Here is a 10,398-nt window from a genome sequence, read left to right as displayed (position 1 = left end):
ATGGATGAGGCAAAGCTTTTGCCTCCGTTTCAAAAAAAACTAGAGAGGAACAAATCACAAGGTGACGACGCTGCAATACCTCTAGCCTCGAGCCATGGTCCGGCTGGGCGGCAAGTAAAATTGAGAAGAAGAAGAAGAAGAAGACCCCGCGGGTGTCAGCTACAGGCGGTGAGCTGGGACGAGGCCATCATCGAAGTTGTGGGAGTAGCTCTTGATGTCGTACCCGAAGCTCATGGCGCGGCGCTTCGGCTGCAGCATGGCTCGCCTCACCCTCCAGAACAGCTGCCTCACGGGCAGCGGCGCCTGCCGCCACAACCCCGACCCGTCGTAGCTCTTCCCCTCCATCATCTTCCAGCTGCTAATGCTCTTCGGCACGCGCAATGATCCTCCCAGAAACGCCATTGGCCAACCTTGATGAGATGATGCGGATGGAAGCTCGCTCAACGTTGATTAAAGAGAAAAGTCCACTTTTCGTCCCTCAATTCTTTGGTTTGCTCACTTTAGCGTACGTGTGCCCGCCGCTTCAGGTGGTTTTTAAACCCTCGGATGTCATTTAGCACAAAAATTTACATGCGTCTTGCGCACCTGAGAATCTTCGACCTGAAAAAATTTCAGATTTTTTTGATTTTTTTTGCTATTTTTTGAATTTACCTTTCATCACAGAGTACATTTAGTTTTGTTTTTTTTTCCCGAGCTCCTCGAACGTCCAAACATGACAAAAATTGACACGCACCTTGCGCATTGATTATCTACGACGGAAAAAAATTCAGAATTTTTTATTTTTTCTGCTATTTTTTTATTTTACTGTTCATCTGTGCATTGTTCATCTCGTGGTCAAAACCGGGTTGACTCGGCAGCGAAACCCTGCAAGGATGAAAAGTGGCTGGTTTCGAGAGTTTGTGGTGCAATCTATCCAGTTTTAGAGTTGAGGGACCAAAAATGAGCAAACCCAAGAATTAAGGGATGAAAATGGACTTTTCTCTTGATTAAACACAGCTCTGCTGCTCTTCTTTCTTTCTTGATTAGGTACGTAGCGACTAACTTCTGATCTGAGATGGATGCACCGTTTGCACAATTGAAGCTTCTCAGCAGCCGTTTTATAAGCTCGCCAAACAGACAGGGCTCTGACGCCGCCACCGACGGCCACCGCTCACGCGCAATCACGGTTGACGGGAAAAATCCACTTTACACAACGATCGGCAAATGGAAAAATCACGTTTCAGACATCTTCTCCCGTTGTCACCCTACACTACACACCTACTGTCAAAGACTGGTCGAAGCAGCATCGGCGTGGCGATGGAATCTCTCTCCCATAAAAGGTAAAGGTATAGCATCCTAGGAGCGAGAGGGTCGGTGGAGGCCTCGTGCCGTGTCGACACAAGCAGTTGCATACTCGAAAGTAAATTCGTTTGAGGCATCAGGCATCCATCGACAAGTGTTGGCGCTTGCCATACCAGCTTTTTTTTAAGACAAAACGACCCATGCTTTTTTCGACAAAGAAAATATATTAATATTTTGAAGATACCAATTACACTCAGCATGTGCAACAATACAATACCTAATGGCACTACGGATACACACAACCAAAAAAACAATCTAAAACAGAAAAGTTATGCTACAGTGATCTAGTCCTTAAAGCAGCAGGTACAAACACCACCAAGAAACACTTCAAGTCCAAATTCTCCAAAAGTGACGCCTTCAAGAAGGAAACAGTGCACAAACGGCGTTGTCGCTCGATTATAAATCATAAGTTTTCATCCTGAAGAAAGTCCACGCTCTCAAAACAATGCCTTAAAAAATGTCATCGCCAGGCAGAATCAATTAAGGCCATACCTTGGATTTTCACCCTGAAAGGTAAGACATTGAACTTCTCCTGTGTTGTCACCCCCACTTTCATGCCGCTGCTACAAGTCCCGAAACACCAAGCAAGTTCATCATCACCGCAAAGTTTCGAACCACCATTACTAGTCCTCAGATCACAACTTCCATGACATTCTCTGCCTTTGACTTCACCATGGAACGAAAAAAACATGTCTCATGATGGTAACAAATAGCAGAGCTTCGTGCCGCTCCCTCTAGAAAAAAACGTTCAGAAAAAACTTGACACTTCGTGCGCACGACCAAACCCAATCTGATCCAGCAATCTCCAGGCATGAGGTGCCCAAGGGAGTTCATTGGCGGAGCCTTCCAGAACGTGACACTCCGATCAGATCAAGGAGGACAAGCATCAAGCCAATCTTCGTCTTGGCGTGAGAGGAACCCTAGGACCGCCGCCTTTATTAGGCAGAACGACGGCCCCCACGCCGTTGCCCGCCGGCTCCCAACAGCAGGCCAGAGATGTGAGCGAACACCGCCAGACAATGTATATATTGAGCAATGTTAAGTCAAGATAACAATTACATGTATATGCCCCTCTTAACCATCAAGCAACTAACTTGTAGAATACACCAGAGTTTATTTCAAAGAATAGTATATCTTAGATTAATCAGAATTTCCAACCTATTTGCTAAATCTCTTGGTGCACTACGGCGAGCATAACTTTGATGTTGCAACACGCACGCTGATGGTTCTAGTAAGGATGGATTTCGGCCTAAACGATCAATTATCTACCAAATGGGAGTTTCGAGGGGGCCTGAACACTCTGATCACGTGGAATACATTAATGTTTGTTAATCAGAAGGGTAAGTTCTAATCTCACCGCTAATCTACATACAAAATCGTAAACTATAAGGAGGGGGGGGGTCCAAATCTGCCTCCTGAAAATTGACATCGAAAATTCACTTTACTCCCAATATGCACCCATATCAAACATGAGAGCGAGAGAAGCCCCGATGCGAGAGTGAATTCTACCACGCACGACATAATCATAAATAGTTTAAATCCCATTCCATCGTGGCAAGTAACGGCAATCATAACTTTGACGTTGTAATTCAACGGTGCTACAAAGTACGCCAATGCTTCTAATAAGGATGGATCTCGACCTAAAACCATCAATTATCTACCAAATCGGAGTTTCGAGGGTCCTGAACATTCTGATCACGTGGAATACAATATAGTGTTTCTTAATCGAAGGGATAAATTTTAATCTCACCACTGATCTACCTACAAAATCACAAACTTTTATAAGGGTGGTTCCGAATCATGCCTCCTGAAAATTACATTGAAAATCCACTTCACTTCCCAATATGGATGCATATATATCAAACAACTTAGTTATACTACATTGGTTTCATCTCGTGAATAAAATGAGAGCTATATATAGCGAGACAAGCCCCGGTCCGAGAGTATATTCTAGCGCTCGCAACATAAACAGAAATAGTTAAAATCCCATTCCAATGTCGCAGACTTTCAACATTAGAATAGAAACACTATCATTTCATTGGTAGTTTCAGACTTTCAACACTAAGCAACTTGTGCATGAACAGTAATGTCTAATACTATAATACACTTCAAATTGAACATATAAATCCAGCTACACTACCCGCCATCCTGAGCTGCCTGCATCGCGTGGTAGTTCTGGTTCGTTCGATTCACCACGAAATGTACTTTTTACGGTGGTGGCAAAGGCCCAGCCGTCCGTCCTTCTTTACATCATCATTTTGCTCTATGTCAATGTCAGGTAGGTCTGATTTGCTTGCTGGACCCAGCATTGTATTGCGTTTTTCCCGTGCCTGCGTGAGAGAGGAGAGTCACGGGCGAACGCCCGGTAAAAACCTAGCGCTTCCCCACCCACGCCCCCACGCGACCCTCCCTCCTCTTCCTCGATCTCCCTCCAAGCCGCCGCCGCCGCCGCCTCTCCCCATCTTCATCCTCTCTCTCCTGTGTCGCCGCTGTCTCTCCTCTTCCTCCCCACTCTAGCCCCTCCAGGTCGTTGCTCGCAGTGGTTCCAGATTCACCGCTGGTCGTCCCCATGGGTGAGGAGGGGAAGCGGGGTCTTCAAGGTTGGTGGAGGTGCAGGGGAGACCGGCGGCGTGGGGACGAGCAGCGAGCCAGGAGCCAGGGAGAGGCCAACGTCGGGGACAAGAAGCAGCGGGGCCAGCCGTCCGTCGCGGTGGTTTGGAGGGAGAGGGAGGAGGTCGGCCACGAGAGAAGGAGCAGTCCAGCCCTGCTTCGTCATGGAGGATGTCCAGCTGCTCGTCCTCCTCCGCCTCTTCTCCAAGCGTCCACTTTATCGCAATTCAGCTTCACGTACACAATCATACTCCTCTTCCTGAGTTTTCTCTCTCCCTTTCTTGCAATCCCCTGTTTTTGTTTCTCTGTGCCTGCAAAGAGTTTGATAAAAATCCAATAAGGCTGGCAGGGCAGTATTAATCTATGTAATTCATCTGATTTCTTTTTTCTATTATTTATTTCCAGTAAAAAATAACAAGTTGAGTAGACCGACTAGCTTTTTGCAATTTAGGTATTGAAGGAGATCATCATAACTGCTTTTTCTTTCGTGCAATAGTTCAGGTTTATTGTTCTTAGTTTTTCTGTAGTAGTTAATTTGATTGATATGGATTAAAATCTAGAGCTACCTTATAATACTACTTGAAAATAGCTTTGGCTCTTCACACATGTGAGTAATAGGACAGTTTGCATTCCTAACTTTCTTTTTTCTGTATATATATACATGGTTTTAAGATTCTATTTGTTTGCTACTGAAGCTTATGTTTTTCTTTTTCAGAATTGAGTGTGTATGAACAATGCAACGGAGGTCATGTTAACTCCTACAGCCTGATACGTTCTTTCGTCTCCTGGTGATTACTTCGAATGGTTGTGTGAGGTAATAGAGCTAATACCTTTTGTTTCTTCATCGCTATAAACCATGTTGATTTCAAAACTGAGAGCCATAAAATATATGCATTAATCTCTCTTGGTATTTTTCCATACGACCAACATTAATCTATGTTGATGTGTTCTGTGCCAATACATTGCCAATGGAGTGCCAACATTAATCGTATATAAAATTTAGATCTAACTTGCAAAACTGTTCTGATTATTATGTGTGTGTGTGTGTGTGTGTGTGTGTGTGTGTGTGTGTGTGTGTGTGTGTGTGTGGCTGCACATCTGTGCCGTTCCAGCTGCTCTGTTCTTACTCTGAACACCGAGTTGAGCAGTGGATCATGCGGGAAAAAAAATCAAACCGCTTCAAATAAAGAAATACTCTTCTGAAACTATGCTCCTCCTAAGATAGACACACCTCCTGTGCATATGGTTGCAGGTTGTATCCATGCCAAGATAGCACCTTGTATGCATAAGATGGACCATATTTTGAATATACGAAAAATCAATTTATTTAGTTTTCTTGCTGTCAGAATAAGACCATGAAACCAACTTCCATCAAACATATATCTGCAGCATTATACTATGTACAGGGTGCAGATATATATATTTGTTGACCAAGCAATTCCCTTCTTATGAGTCACCGACCAATATATGATTATACCAGTCACCCAATTTCCTTCCTATTTTTTATTGCAACATAACATAGTGTATTCTCTGTTTTCTAATCTCGGTGTAATCTGATGTGCGAACATAGATGCCTTTATTCACAAAAAAAGCAGCAGTGTAAGTGAACAACACCTAAAACAAATGGAAAATGCAATTACAGACACGCTGTCGTTCTATTTTTCTACAGGAACAAATGTTGCAATTCCAGCTTCATCGACGAACTCACTCGCTGCTCTAGAAGGTGCTTGGGCTTGTTTCTCTGACGATTTACTTTGACATCTCACATGGATCTTCAATGCCTCATATACCTATTTTTTATTCTCTCGTCAATTCCACGCGCCTGCTCGTCCATTGCACGGTACTAGATGGTCCCTGTTAAGTTAATTCGAGGTACATCCCATCAGGACTATTATTTGATTTGTTGGATTAATTTATTTCAGATAGCTTACTCCAGGTTGAATCTCTCTGTCATTTGCAAAACCACAATATGGCAATATATTGAACATCTAGGCCTATTATGTAAGTGCATGTCTATTGTTATGAGCTTCAGTTTTCGACTCTATGCAATTCTCGGTGTCCTACTTTGTATTGTTTAGTACTCCAATAATTTAGGGGATGCCAAATTAAACCAATTTGTTTATACAAAGGCTCATTGAAGCTTCTGTTATAGGTTTTCTACTAATTTGATCTTTTCCTTCATTGCATTGCAAGGCTACCAATGCTAATCCTTTCTTGGTACAGTTCAAGTTTGCTATCAAATTCTGAAAAAAGAAAAACAAGCTCTAAATCAGGGGATTCGCTGAGAGGGAGTGATTCCGTAGACCAGATTGATAGTGTTTGTTTGTCTACTTTTTGATGTTTTGCAGATACTAATCGGTGTGGATTTGCAACCTCACGAGTCACGATTTCCCTCGCAGCCACGGCTTTAGTTGGCTTGGGTGTTCAGGTACCTGGTTTACTCTCTAATTATTATTTTTGCTTCAGTTTGATACTTTCTTTTGGTATCACTTGGATTTGATTAAGGTGAGGGGCTGCACATGTTGCTATGAATATTGCTTGGTGCCGTTTAGATTCATGGTTTGAGGTGTAGAATTTCATTTTTGTGTCGAAAGATGGATGTGGTTCCAGATATAATTGTAGGGTTAACTGAATAATTCTCTATCTATTTCTAACCGTAGGATGCAATCAATATTGTGTTATATGCCTTTTGTGCCAGATAAGAAGAGTGGTCACACATATAACCAATTCTTCTATTTTCCTGCTCATATACAATATTTATTACATTCATGTATGCTATACACTTGATTGCATCACACAGATAATTTTTTGGTTTCTTTTCTACTCCCTCTGTTCACTTTTATAAGGCCTTGAAGATATTTCAGATAGTGTGCAAAGTAGTCCATTTTCAATTGTCTGAAATGACTTACAAAAGTGAACGGACAGAGTAGCATAATTTGCTTGAGTCTCCTAGCGCAATTCCAAGAACTTCATGTTTCCCGGTGTTTAGATCTGATTACTATTACCAGTGATGTCTCTAAAGTTGGCCATACTTTAAATTAGTATTATCACTCATGTTTCTAAATCCGACCATACTTTAAATTACTATTACCAGACAATACTTCTGTTCACCAAATCTTCTCAGGTTACTTCTGGTTTTTGTCCATTCTCTGACCATATTTTTTTCTTGCAATTTCTCAACACCCCTTGGTTTAGAAGGGTTCATGCTTTTTGCGGCAAGCTCTTAACTTTTATTTCACTTCATGCAAGTGCAGAAACGGCTTGTTTCAAACAGTAGACCATTGTTAATATATACTATATTATTTTGTCAAAAACTTGATAGTCTTATGGTTAATTATTCACTTAGTCAGATACATAAATGATGAAGCGTGATGAAGGGCAGGGAAGAGATAGAGGGGGGCATTTTTGGAGTGTTCTGATTTTCTAAATATTCTTTATTTAGCAAGAGATGTGCAGTTATGACAGTTTTGGAAGCACCGTGCGGGTCCTTACATTTGCTGTTACTGCCACTGCCCAAAACCAAATTATTGTTTTGCAGTGTAACCACAGAGACCCAGGCTATATGCAAGTATGCAACCATGTTCAATCTGTTTGTGTTATTACAGTTTAAAAATTTCCAGCCAATGTCATACTAGGGTTCGTATGAATATGATGTGCACCATTTAGCTGTTGGCTATAAATACTTATCATTTGATCAGCTTGGTTTTCTCTGTATAAAAAATTTCTCTTGCTTCAGAATTATACCACATCACATTACAGCAAGCACTTTCATGATAATATTACCCATAAATTGCATTTCCTTCCGCTCTCGGTAGATGCTATGCAGTCTGTATATTTTTTTCATTCTGAGTTCATTTTGGGTGTGCTTTTTTTGGGTCCTCCTTTTTAAGGGGAATAAGAAAAGCCTCCTCAAACAGGCACAATAATATGAGTCTAGCAGAACTGTTTGGTGGAGCTTGAGCTTCTCCAGGAGAGTTTGGTGCTCATAATTCTTTGGCAGCAGTTCCATGTGGCTTACCTGAACATGAGTAAGAACCTTCTGCTGGGCATGTCACTGGTCTTGTTGTCTTGCGTTGTTGATGGCGTGCTCTTAGAGTTGTTTTGGCGTTTCTCCGACTTATTCATTAATAAGTTAGTGCTCTAAAAATATATCTATGTTCAGTAACCTCTTTACACATATTCAGTAACAACCCAAATAAAGTTAGTGGACTGCCCGTAATTTATATAAACCCCCAAAATGTACTGAAAATAAGAAAACTTGCACAGCCTATGTTACTCCGCCATATGTTGGAGGACAGAATGTAGCAAACTAAGCAGTATTGTCTAAGCTGTGATACTTCCTTTTGCTGTACACTTCTATATTCATGTTTGAGTTTTGGCCCGTCTTTGATATTGCGTACACTTCTACATTCATGTTTGAGTTTCATCCCTTATTTTGTATTGTTGTACATAGTACACGTACATCCAAATTAAGTTATTTCTTATTTTCTGAACATTGTAGGGTTTTGTCAATGTTGTTGTTGCCACCCACCATGAATAGCTGCTTAGACAATGAGGTCATTTTCGATACCGATGGCATATGCGGCAGTGACTCTACCCTAATGTAAATGACATATCATAGTTACCGTAAGCTGAGTGACCAAAGCTATCTATATGGTGCATCTCTGCCTATGTAGCTTTGTTTTTAATGAACTGATCTCATGCCTTTCTTTTGGCCTATAAACCTACCATGCAATGTAATATATAATTCCATGTATGAACATCATATCAAAATATATATTCCCTTATGCTTCAAGGATTCTATGATTGGTCTCTGAATATTCTTATTTGAATGGTTTGAAAACATAGTTCACACTCGCCCTTTGCGCCATTGGCGCAACGTGTCATCTAGTTAACAGAAATAGCGAGACAAGCCATGGCGCGAGAGTATATTCTAACACTCGCAACATTAACAGAAATAGTTAAAATCCATTCCACTGTCACAAGTGACGGCTTGCAGATTACATAGAAGGAAGCACATTAGAATAGATACACTGTCATTTCATTGGTAGTTTCAGACTTTCAACACTAAGCAGCATGTGCACAAACAGTAATGTCTAATACTATAGTACACTTCAAACTCTGTGCAGTACAAGGTGATGACGCTTCAAACTCTCCGGCCTCGAGCCATGGTCCGGCCAGCGGCAAGCAAAATTAAGAAGCAAAAGCGAGTGTCTGTCACTAGAGGCGGTGGGCAGGGAAGAGGCCATCGTCGAAGTTTTGTGATTAGGTCTTGAGGTCGTACTCGAAACTCACGGCACGGCGCTTCGGGCTCATCCCGGCGCGTCTCATCCTCCGTAAGAGCTGCCTCATGGGCGCTGGCGCCTGCCGCCACGACCCCGACCCGCCGTGGCTCTTTCCCTCCATCATCTTCTGGCTGCTAATGCTCTTCGTCACGCGCAATGATCCTCCTAGAAACGCCATTGGTCGGCCTTGATGAGATGATGCGAATGGGAGCTCACGGTTGATATGATTAACCACCACTCTGCTGTGATTGATTAGGTAGCTTTTGATTGCAGAAATGGGGCTCCTCAGCTTTGACAAACGGATAGGGCTCTGACGCCGACTAGAACGACGACCGGGTCTGCCACCACCTGCGTGCACACTCACAGTTGATGAGGAAAATCCCCTTTACTGAGGGGATCCTATGGCAAAATAACATTTCGGGTATCTTTTGCCTTTGCCACCCTACACTACACACCATACAGTCATGTTCGCTTGAGGCATCCATCGACAAGTGTTGGTGCTTGCCATGTCACGGCCAGTGCTTCTTAGTTCTAAATAGTGTTGTATCAAACGGTCCCAAAAGAAAAAGCACTGGATCGTGTGCTCATGCTCAGGTTCGGATATCCCCCGACTTTAATTTGGCCGTCCACATTACCGGAAAGATTGGCATGTAGGCAGATACTCTTTATGTGTTAATAAAGCTATGTTGAAACCATGTGCTCTGGGTTACTGACGACTCATATATCCGATCATGAAGATATAGTTTTTTGGGACAAATCTTCATCGGAAAAGAAACAAAGGGAGGAGAAGAAGAAAGTCGATGGCTGCATCATGGCACTTTACGTGCATGACGGTCATGGCCCATATATCCATTATCCATTGTTCTGTTAAGCTGAGCTAGCATCGGTGAGAACTTTCTACTTTGGTACAGACCTAGCACTTTCAACTTTTGTACAGACCTAGCAATTGACATAGAAAACGGAAATTCTAATGGCACCAGTACCTACTGACACATCTGTTGCCATTCGTCTCTGCATAAACTTGTTGTGCTGACTTGCAGTATAAAGGTACCAAATATTTTCCGCAGGAATACATTGCAATACAATTCGATAGGAGTCCATTATAGTAGTTTTTCATCTGGTAAAAGTAGAGAAGGACGGAGTGCTGCATGCACACACATTC

The 10,398-nt window shown here is 42.3% G+C and overlaps 1 long non-coding RNA gene across 6 annotated transcripts; it reads left to right on the top strand.

Annotated features, from left to right (window-relative positions):
• Positions 1-3,671: 3,671 nt before the first annotated feature.
• LOC123144175 (uncharacterized) lies at positions 3,672-8,738 on the top strand. Of its 6 annotated transcripts, XR_006471332.1 has the most exons (5): positions 3,679-4,188; positions 4,667-4,765; positions 5,621-5,791; positions 5,874-5,952; positions 6,300-8,738. It is a non-coding gene; the product is annotated as an uncharacterized lncRNA (long non-coding RNA). The 6 variants fall into 6 exon arrangements; XR_006471324.1 differs by having other exon boundaries at positions 3,672-4,188; positions 5,621-7,979; positions 8,453-8,738; XR_006471325.1 differs by having other exon boundaries at positions 3,675-4,188; positions 5,621-6,379; positions 8,453-8,738.
• Positions 8,739-10,398: the final 1,660 nt, after the last annotated feature.

Source organism: Triticum aestivum, chromosome 1B, assembly GCF_018294505.1.
Source record: "Triticum aestivum cultivar Chinese Spring chromosome 1B, IWGSC CS RefSeq v2.1, whole genome shotgun sequence".
NCBI classification, from domain to species: domain Eukaryota; kingdom Viridiplantae; phylum Streptophyta; class Magnoliopsida; order Poales; family Poaceae; genus Triticum; species Triticum aestivum.
The sequence above is the reverse complement of the archived record's forward strand: the minus strand, read 5'-3'. Positions and strand labels throughout refer to the sequence as shown.